Here is an 11,294-nt window from a genome sequence, read left to right as displayed (position 1 = left end):
TTCAAATACGTCTAGATTAAACTCCCGAAAAAAATTTAATGCGGTAATTAAGTAACTTTAAGTTCAATGAGAAATGCACAGGTTTACATTCTGGTAGGTGTCTTGATCTGGCCTCGTTACTACTCTACCGAGATTAGGCTTGATACTAACTGAGTACCGTTGTGGTGTACTTATGCTATGCTTCTGCACATTTTTTGGGCAGATTCAGGTACTTCTGATTGAGTTGGTTTTGAGATGTGTATTTGCGCAGCTGAAGACTTCAAGGTATACCTGCTCGACGTTCGCAGGCCCCGAGGTCACCTTTCGTTGTCTTTTATTTTCACTATTTACTACTGGTTCCGAACAGTGATGTACTCGGTATTCCTAGTTACTCTTAGGGAAGCTTATGACTTGTACTATCGGTTTTGGGATTGTATGACCGATGTTGGTTCAGCTATGTTGTTTCAGATATTATTTAGGCAAAAATGGCCTCCTGGCCACTTAAACGAACTTAGAAATTTCCCAATTTAACACCTTTACTTTATAAAATAAGGACTAAGAAATATATCCGTCTGAGCGTGTTCCTCATTCTATGACATAAATGACATGTCATATGCTTAACCTTTTATAATTTGACATGTGTAATTTGTAGGTCCCACTTTTTTAATTCCAATTTATCAAATTTTTGACTTAACTTTGTTCTTTCTCTTCTTCTCCACTACAACTTAGACAGCAAAAACTCATAAACTACCAAAAAAACTCAATTTGGCTGGAGAATTCGCCGGTAATGTCTCTGGCTGGCGATGAATAGTTCGTCCTCCGTGTTTGTCTGCTTTGTTAATTTCTAGTTAGTCACCATCTCCACGCAAACACCTTTTTCCATTTAATTTCAACAACCTCAATCACCATCTCCATCGAAACTCTCCGCAAACAGATCAGAAATGGCATCTCAACCTCGCCGTTAATTTTTTTTTTACAAAAAAGGAAAAGAGAGGAGCATTGACCAGATCGGGAATAATGACCAGATCGAAAAAATTAATATGATTTCCTTCTGCCAAAATTTGTGTTGTGATGACCTTTTCCTCTCTAGATCCTTATACTAAAAAAAGGCTCTATTTTCTTTTTAATTAAAGGTTAATACCGAAAAGAATGAGAAGGATGGGATGAAAGATATGGGTGATGGATGGGATACAAAACAAAAAAAATAAGGGAGAAGGGTGGGGACGAAGGAGGTGGGAGGAAGAACGGGGAAAAAGGGTCCCTATCTATTATTTTTATATTTTGTTGTATATTAATAGATTCTTATTTATTTTAATATTTTTTTATCTAAACTACTACATTCACGCACTATTTAAGTGTGAGTTGTATGCAGTTTCGCCATGTCAGTAATGTTTTCTCCACGCAAGCATGGTCAACGATCAGAGGTGTATATTAGTATTCATTCCGTCAAGTACAAGTGTTCAAATGGAAAACTTATAAGTCTATCTACCCGGACTGGCAATTGGGTACAAGTTTAAGTGGCCCGGAGACTATTTTGCCTATTATTTAATGTATTACAATTAAGTTAGTTAAATTCCACTAATAATCAGCATGTGTTAGGCTTACCTAGTTTTAGAGACATGTCACGATCCAAAATACGACCCATCGTGATGGCACCTACCGATGATACTAGGCCAGCCGACAATTGTCACACCTCCTTTTTCTACCCCCGGAAGGGTAAAAGGGAGTTTTTTCCAATTTAAGTGACAATCGAAACGGGATTATTTTATTTAAAATTCTAAGTCGCCACTTGGGATAGTTTATTGGTGTCCCAAGTCACCGGTCTAAAATCCCGAATCGAGAAAAGTTTGACTCTGTTTTACAGTCCGCGAAACACAGAAATCCGATTAAGGAATTCTGTTAACCCGCGAGAAGGTGTTAGGCATTCCAGGGTTCCGTGGTTCTAGCACGGTCGCTCAACTATTATGTTGGCCCAATTATCTGATTAATTACACATTTTAAAACCTATGTGCATTTTAAAACTTTCTAACCGCTTTTAATATTTTTTAGGAAAATTCAAGGTTATTTAAAATACATTGTAAACCACGCTACATGAAATGCACCCGCGGTTACGACACGTTTTACTTAACCTTGTTGGAAATTGAAGTCGGGTCACGTGAAATGTACACCCGGATTTTAGCAATTACAAATCACAACTACGTCACGAGAACCGAACCCGTAGCCATGATAATTATTTAGTTAACGCGCCTAAAGCAAACTACGAGATTCATTTTTAGTATCTAAGTTATAACCTTTGCGAGGGCCATGAATGATCTAATTATGTATGGCACACCTCAATCATTTTCTCTTTAAGAAATCGTACTTAACTAAAGCCATCTAAAGATGTTTGGATTTTCATCTAAATTAATATTCAATCTAAAGCTACTCATAACAAGCCTACATGGGGGTAGTATACTTAATAATTAACTGTTTGGGCAGGTTCCAGACTTGCAACAAGCCCAGAAACCCCTAGAGGTCCTAAGAGGGAAACTGGACTCGAGATGAGGCCCATAATTGAAGATGAATTAGCAGGAGGCATCGGGGTTTAACTGGGCCAACTACAAAGCCCGGTTCTTAAAGACAAAGCCCCATTGTACAACTTGTTTTAATTATTTTGAAACAAACTTCGTTACATGAACATTCTGAGGCTGAACAATGCATTTAAACCAAAATAAAAACGAAACAACCAAGCTAAGGCTGAATTGCCCTAGCTTGAAACATGACTGGGCTGTCTCGATTTGGGCCCATATCAGGCCTCATTCGAAACTCAACAATCCTCTTACCCTATTACAGCCCAAATCACTTGCAAATTTTAATTGGATTTAAAGGCATATCCAGAGACTAAATCATATTACTATATTAATGATACAAGACTTAGAATCATAACAGCCTATACATAATTCATTTTTTATCACTGTTATAACATAATAAAACTCCTAACTTCAACCAAACACAAACATGATTTCAACACATATGGCTTACTAACATGGATTTATTCATGTCTACTCCCAACTCTAAACATGCATTCATATTCACAGAATTAATGGCGAGCATGCTGAAGGTGTTCAGTCACCTGTACTCATATGGCAACTCACAGATAGCAGTTTAATACAGTCCCAACATTACTATTATAGGTATAGCTGAAACTATATAACCAAAATGCAAAAAAAAAAAACAGCTAAAATTAATTCTAACTTTCAACATTCAAACACCATGACTAACTGCCTAGAGGTGAGCATCAAATTTAATCCAAACATTTCAAAAGAGGCAGAAAATTACGAGTAACAGAACAACAAGAAAAATACATTGAACAACAACGGATTTGGAGTTTCACTTTCCAATCAGCATATTATAGCCACATTTTTTGCAGTTGTGAGAGTACCTGGATACAGCGAAAGGGAAAGAAAATCTTGAAATCAGCTAAAATGAATCAATAAAGAAGGACCAGCAGTAGTAAACAGCAAACAAAACCAAACAACTTCCGTGATCAACTATTTTCAGTATGGAGAAACCCAGAAATCCTCATGAAAAAAAAAACTTAAAGTTTCTAAAAGAAAGATAAGAAGGCAATTTGAGCCAACATTGTTCAAAAGAGTGCAGAGAACCTTGTTGGTATTCTTTAGGGAATGAAAATCTATCTTCCTCTCTCCTTTATCAGTGAAAGAGTGGTGCTATTTATATGCCTAAAAGGGCCATGTGCTGGATAACCAACAAGGAATTATTCCCTTCCAGCTTGAAAAAGGCATCTTTTTAACCACCTGGGACAACTGGCTGTCCCTTATTGGCTCAGCATTTTGTGCTCACCAAATAGGGACAGCTGCCCCCTATTTCTAGAACATTCCTAAAAAAATATCTGAAAGTCTTTGTTTTATTTCCCAGCTTAAACCCCTGAGTTTTCAGTTGTTCAATTAACCCCCAGAAGTTCTACAGACTAATGCAAACAAAACAAAAATCTGAATTAAAACAAGGAAGATCAATAAAGTAAAAATTCTAATTCAATTGAGCTTTTAATTAAACCAAGATTCCTTTATCATTGAACTGAAATCAGAGATGACACAACACATATACATTTGAACCTAATACTAGCAAGAATCCAGTATAACCAATAATGAGCCATTTTCTAAAGATTATACAATCCCCTCAATATTATTACATTAGTGCAACATGATCAACACAAGAAAACTAACATACTGATTCGAAATTAACCAAACTAAACCAATATCGACAAACCCTAAAATAACAAACTGATCAATTGGTAATTCAGGTAAAAATGGTTAGCTAATGAACCTAAACTACTAATTAAACAAGTCTAAAGACTGAAACAAGGAAGATTTTTTTTTAACAGGTGAAGAATGAACAGATTAACAAGAAAAAAAAGAAAACAGAAATAAGAAAGAACATTGGCTAAAAATTGAAGAAGAGATAAGGAAGGTGGAGAGGTGAATGATACCTTGCCAATCTGAGGAATAAAAGCGAGTCAACAGTTTTTTTTTAGGTCCGTTTCACCCCGGTTGACCAACAGAGGTCTTTTCCTTCAAGGGATCCGGTCTTGCATGGCTTTGACCAGATCTCCTTGAAGGAAAAGACTTCTGGAAGTCTAACCTTTGAAAAAAGAAAAAGCAAGGAACTCAAACTCGACCAAAACAGAAAACCCCTTTCTTGGATTTGCAATTCTGGTGTTTTGCGGGGTTATTTGGGAAAATCAGTACGGTATTTAGGGAGAGGAGGGCACAGGGGTGGCCTGGTAAAATTCTGGATCAGTTTGGAGGGTTTAGAGTTTAGAACTTGATTTTGGATCTAATATTCGATGATTTGGGTGAGGATTTTGGAGAAAAGGCTTGTGGATTTTGAACAGGGAGGGGAAGGAGATTATATGGTGTTAATATGGTGGTGTTTGGGTGTCGCTGCCGCCATGGGGCAATTTCCTATGGCGGAACAAGGCGTAGTCGGCAAGGGAACTTGGGGCGGCTAGGGTTTGGTCTTTCAAGTGATAGAGATGGAATGGGGGTTCAATGGGGGGGGGGGGGGACCGGTTTAGGACGATTTTATATAAAATGGGTGCCAAGTTCACAGCCATTGGAACACACAAGATCAACGGTTGTGGTGGAAAGAGGAAATACGGGGTCGGTTGGTTAAGTGGTGGGATGGACTGGGTAGGCTAAATTCCGGGCCTGGATTTGGGGTAAAATTTGGGTATGGATTGGCCCAACTTCAAGTCTAATACAAACCCCTCTTTAAATTATTAATCTTTTTTCTTTTTTTTCTTTAATTAATAAAAATCCCGAATTATATATTCTTAAATTAATCCAAATTGTAAAATTAAGCTAATTATCCAACTATAAATTTTATGACAATTGTCTGACCCTAAATTAAAAGAGAAAAACTATTAATCGAAAATTAAAGCAAAAATGCAAAATGAACCATTTTTTTTATTTTTATTTTAGTATAACAATTAATTAACTAATTAATCCTAAGAACATGAAAACAAACTCTAAATGCAATGCATGGTATTTTTTGTGTTTTTCATGATTTTAATAAAAATAAACATGCACAGAAAATGCAAACAATTAACACTAATTCCTACAAAATCCTATAAAATTACAAATAATTGGGAAAACTTATTTCTTTAATTTGTAGGAGTATTTCACATAGGGCAAAAATCACGTGCTCACAGCTGCCCCTCTTTGCTCGGAAACACGAATAATTTTCGGGCAAAGATAAAAGTGAGCGGATACGAGCGATTTTCGCCTGTTTGAATACTCCGTGAGAAGCATTTTTGAAGGATCTGACCGAACCTTGCTTTTGAGGTTGCCTACATATCCTTGGCTATAAAGGAACTAGGTTAATGTAGTTCGGAAAATTTTGGTAGATGGGACTACCGGAAAGCTGTGATTTTACTGTTGCTACTTTTGCTACTGCTTGCTGAACTCCTTATTACACCGAGACAAAACAAAAGAAACTAGGCTAAACTATGATCTATGAATTACAAGAATCCTATCTACACATCTTCAAACTTGACCTTGCCGCTTCTGCAGTTTTGTTGCGCATATTGAACGGTTGACTTGTACTCTCAAGGAAAGCTTCTCTTGTTGCTGAATTGAACTACATTCTAAAGTGAATTCTCTTATTTTCCAGGTGGGCGCCTGATTTCCAAAACTCAAATTGTATTCCCTTATTTTCCAGTGGGCGCCTGATTTCCAAAACTCGAACTGTATTCCCTTGTTATCCAGGTGGACGCCTGATTGCCAAAACTCGAATTGTATTCCCTTGTTATCTAGGTGGGCGCCTGATTGCCAAAACTCGAATTGTATTCCCTTGTTATCCAGGTGGGCTCCTAATTGCCAAAACTTGAATTGTATTCCGTTGTTATCCAGGTGGGCGCCTGATTGCAAAAACTTGAACTGTATTCCCGTGTTATCCAGGTGGGCGTTTGATTACCAAAACCTGAAACGTATTCCCTTGTTATCCAGGTGGGCGCCTGATTGCCAAAATTTGAAATGTATTCCCTTGTTATCCAGGTGGGCGCCTGATTACCAAAACTTGAAATGTATTCCCTTGTTATCCAGGTGTGGCGCCTGATTGCTAAAACTTGAAATGTATTCCCTTGTTATCTAGGTGGGCGCCTAATTACCAAAACTTGAAATGTATTCCCTTGTTATCTAGGTGGACGCCTGATTACCAAAACTTGAACTATATTCCCTTGTTCTCCAGGTGGGCGCCTGATTGCCAAAACTCGAATTATATTCCCTTGTTATCCAGGTGGGCGCCTGATTGGTAAAAATTGAGCTATATTCCCTTGTTATCCAGGTGGGCGCCTGATTGCCAAAACTCGAACTGTATTCCCTTGTTTTCCAGGTGGGCGCGTGATTACGACAAAACAGACCAACAAAGAAACTTTTCTGCCCCAGTTTGGTATCTGGGCACATCTGTGAGTGTTAATCGAATCATGTTGCCCAAAATCTCTAATAATTGAAAAGCTATATCCTATTATTCAGGAGGGTCCTAAAAATTTCAAATTGAATCTCATCTTAAGAGTGAAAGCTTTAAAGCTAACTTATATTTCCTAGAGGTAAAGCTTATGCTAAATCTTGTTATCTGTGAAGGTCTTTAAATTCAATTAAGTCCCATTATCCAGGAGGGTCCTGAGAACCTTTAAAAATTGAATCCCATTATCTAGGAGGGCCCTGAAAATTTTAAACTAAATCCCATTATCCAGGAGGGTCCTGAAGATTTATGGTCGAACCTGTCCGGTACATGCTTTCCTCACGGAGGGTTCCTCCGGAACAAACAAAATTTCCTGCCCCTGTTTCAATCAAAGAAAATTTTATCAGTTTTAAAAATGTGGTGGTTAGTTTGCGGCATTCTTGCTGAAGGTGGCCTTTTCACTACCGTGCATTGTTCCGACTGGCTACCGTGGATTGGCAAAGAATTGTTTGACTTTCTGACTGAATCTCACCCACGTGACCCTAAATGACCCGAGTGACCTGCACTCAATCCGCTGTTTTACATTTCTGTCCCTCCAGTTTGAACCCCTACATTTTCCACAAAATTCACAAATCCCTCGACCACTTGAACGTTCACTAACACCTTATTTTTTATTTTGCATCATGCTATTTTTGGTATGTTTTGGCCGCACTTTGCTTTGTGCAACTGGAAGTTGGTAGTAAGCTTTGAAATCCTTTCTTACTTGCTTAAACAAAGCTGACATTAGAAAAACCTTAGAGAAATAAACCCAAAAGAAATGAAATGCAATGACTCCGAGAGTTAGGATTAAAGAAGAAAATTCGACATGGCGTGATTGTTTTGAGGGAGAAAAGGAAAAAAGACTTATCTGAGTGAAGCAGCTGGCACCAATGATCCTGACATGCATTTGAGATTAATCAGCCCAGCATGTGCAACCAATCACCTTTCAGTTGTCATACTTTATGCCCTGGGATTTCCATATTCCAATCTCTTTGCAAAGTCACCAACCTTGTTCGGCTTGCGGCGCCCTGAAGGGTTTTCACCAACAAATCTCTCTTATTTGTTCATCTCTCAACTCACTGTAGCCTTACGGTGCCCGTGAAGGTTTTCACCGATAAGACTCTCTCATTTTTATTTCTCTCATATTTCTATCGCCCTACGTGTGACGACCCGACCCGTCGTCTCATGTGTTACTGCTCTGTTTCCCCCATTTTATGCTTCTTCATGTTTCGTTATCGGTATGTGGTGTGTGAGAGTTGATTTGGATTGGCTTTGATAAGAAATGAGACACTTAGTCTCTTTAAGGAAGGCTTAAGTTGGAAAAGTCAACCGGATGTTGACTTATGAGTTATAGGGCTCGGATGTGATTTCCAGTGATTCGGTTAGCTTCGGGGGATGATTTGTGACTTAGGAGTGCGGTCGGAATTTATTTTAGAGGTCCGGTGTAGAATTAGGCTTGAATTGGCGAAGTTAGTATTTTGGCGAATTCCGATTGATAGGTGAGATTTTGATCCGAGGGTCAGAATAGAATTCCGAGAGTTGCTGTAGCTTCGATATGTGATTTGTGATGTGTGTGCAAAATTTCAAGTCATTCGGACGCCGTTTGGTTGGGTTTTTGATCGAATGCGTGTTTCGAAAGTTTTTAAAGAACTTAGGCTTGAATCCGATGAGAATTGATGATTTAATTGTTGTTAGATGTGTTTTGATGATTGGAACAAGTTTGGCTAATGTTTTAAGACATGTACGTGCTTTTGGTTGGGGTCCCGGGGGCCTCGGGTGAGTTTCGGGGTGGTTTCGGACCATTTCTAGGACATTTTTAACTGCTGGTTTTTGGCTACAGCAGTGTTCTATGCGATCGCGGGGAATTAGTCGCGATCGCGGTGAGTAAAATGTGAGAAATGTGCCAATGAATCGTGATCGCGGAAAGCCGTTCGCGATCGCGGAGAAGAAATATCCTGTTGCGTTGATCCCACTTCGGAAGCTTATATCTCACAATCTATAAGGAATTTGGAGATGATCCAAAAATAAAAATTGTAGCCCTTTGTGTCTAGCTTTCAGAAATGTAAATTAATTGGAATTTGAAGTTGTGTACAAAAGTTATGGTGGTTACACTATAGGCTGCCCGGGAAGGTCTCTAATACACAGGGTTAAATTTGAAAGCTTATATCTCGCAATGTATAAGGAGTCAGGAAATGAGCAACATATGAAATTATAGCTCTATGTGTCTAGTTTTCAGAACATCAAACCATTCGTAATTTGGAGTTGTGTGCAAAAAGTTATGACCGTTATACTGGAGGCTGTCCGGAAGAGCTGGAACTGTTCATCGCGATCACGAAGCATTGACCGCGATCGCGAAGAGTAAATTTTGGGCTGGAAAAATTGTTCTCCGCGACCGCGAAGCGTTTTCCGCGATCGCGAAGAGTAAATACCTGGGCAGAATGTTTTAAAACACGTCAGTCGCGATTTTGGGGTCATTTTACACCCATAGTTGCTCGTTTTTGGAGATTTTTGGAGGAGATGAAAGAGGGATTCAAGAGGAATCGACTTGAGGTAAGAATCTTTGTCTTAAAACTCGATTATATTGTGAAATCCACCTAGAAATTCATGGAATTAAGCCTAAAATTGATGAACTAGGGCTTGGAATTTTGAGAATTTAAATTGGGATTTGAGGGAGCATTTGGACTCCGATTTTGGTAAATTTGATATGTACGGACTCGTGGCGAGACGAGGAATCCGGTGATGTGAGTTTTGTAATTTTTCGAGAAGTGGGCCCGGGGCTCGGGTTTTACTAGTTTCGAGATTTTTGCTATATTTTGATTGTTTTCGGTTGGGTATTGTTCCCTTGACATAGTGTGATCTATTCGCTCTGATTTTGGTTAGATTCGACGCACGTGGAGGCCGATTGGAGGGGCAAAGGCGTCGCGGGCTAGAGATTTCGCCGGTTCGAGGTGAGTAATACTTGTAAATGATATCCTGAGGGTTTGAAACCCCGGATTTGCACATCATAGTGCTGTATTGTGGTGACTTGCACGCCAGGTATGAGCGTGGGGCAGAGCATCGTTGGGGATTGTGACTTAGTCCGTCCCGGTTGTTGGTTTTATTGCGTAATTGACTGAAACTACTTGTTATCATCATTATTTGGGTTGATTGCTATTTTTGGGCTTCGTGCCAATTATTTGAATCCTTTAGGGATTATTATCATTGTTTTCATGACACTTAGCATATTAAATGATTTCAGTCCTGAGTTAAACCCTGTTTTGAAATGTGTAGTCATATTGCTAAAGTTTAAAGACTTAAATTGCATTTTTCTGATGTTTTGAGTTAAAAACTATTACATGACATTGCCCGAGTGGCTCATTTGCATGTTCTGGACTGAGGATGGATCGGGCTGCACGCCGCAGCGATGCTATGATGATATTGCGCTTGGGCTGTAGGAGCCCCTCCGGAGTCTGAACCCCCACAGTGAGCGCGGGTACCCAGATGGATTGGGTTGTACGCTGCAGCGGTCATGTGCATTGCATTGCATTCATGCATTGGTTCCTGTTTGTACTACGTGTCATGACATTCAGCACTCTCATATCATTGGCATCTATGCTACTTCTTGCACTGTTTACCAGACGCCCTGGTGTTAATTGTTAGTGGAGTGCTGTGCCCGAGGGGCTGACTTATGTGCGGACTTGCATTATCTGAATACGCATTCATTTGCTTGACTGTTGTAAAAGGATATTTTCAAAAGAGGTTTTTAAACTGAGCCAGATATTTTCTAAAGGATTTTTTTCACGGTCTTACTGTTTTCTAAAAAGGGTTGTACTGTCCTATATGGCATGATGGAGTGCTCTTACGTAATTTCTTGCCTCTCAGTTATTATTTACTCTTATTACCACTGAGTTGGAAGTACTCACTTTACTCCCTGCACCTCGCGTGCAGTTGCAGGTATCGTTTCACCCGGTATCGAGTTATTAGCGGATTGAAGGTATTGTTATTATAGCTGAGCAAGGTGACCGCCAGCGTTCGCGGCACCGGATGTTGTCTTTTGTTTTCCAGAAATTTTACTTGTATATATTTATTGGCCTGTAGTTGTGTTAAGGTTTCCTTAGATGCTCGTGACTTGTGACACCCCGGTCGGGTAGTAGTTAACAGTTTCTAATGCCATTAAGTTGTATCTTCTATTCATTTATGTTTAATAATTGTTAGTGAAAGGGATTAGGGTTAGTTGGTTGGCCTTTGGTCTTCACGAGAGACGCCATCACGACCGGGGTATGGGAATTGGGGTCGTGACAAGTTGGTATCAGAGCCTAGTTTTACTAGGTCTC

This window comes from Nicotiana attenuata, chromosome 6 (assembly GCF_001879085.1).
Source record: "Nicotiana attenuata strain UT chromosome 6, NIATTr2, whole genome shotgun sequence".
Taxonomy (NCBI): Eukaryota; Viridiplantae; Streptophyta; class Magnoliopsida; order Solanales; family Solanaceae; genus Nicotiana; species Nicotiana attenuata.
This window is presented reverse-complemented; position numbering follows the sequence as displayed.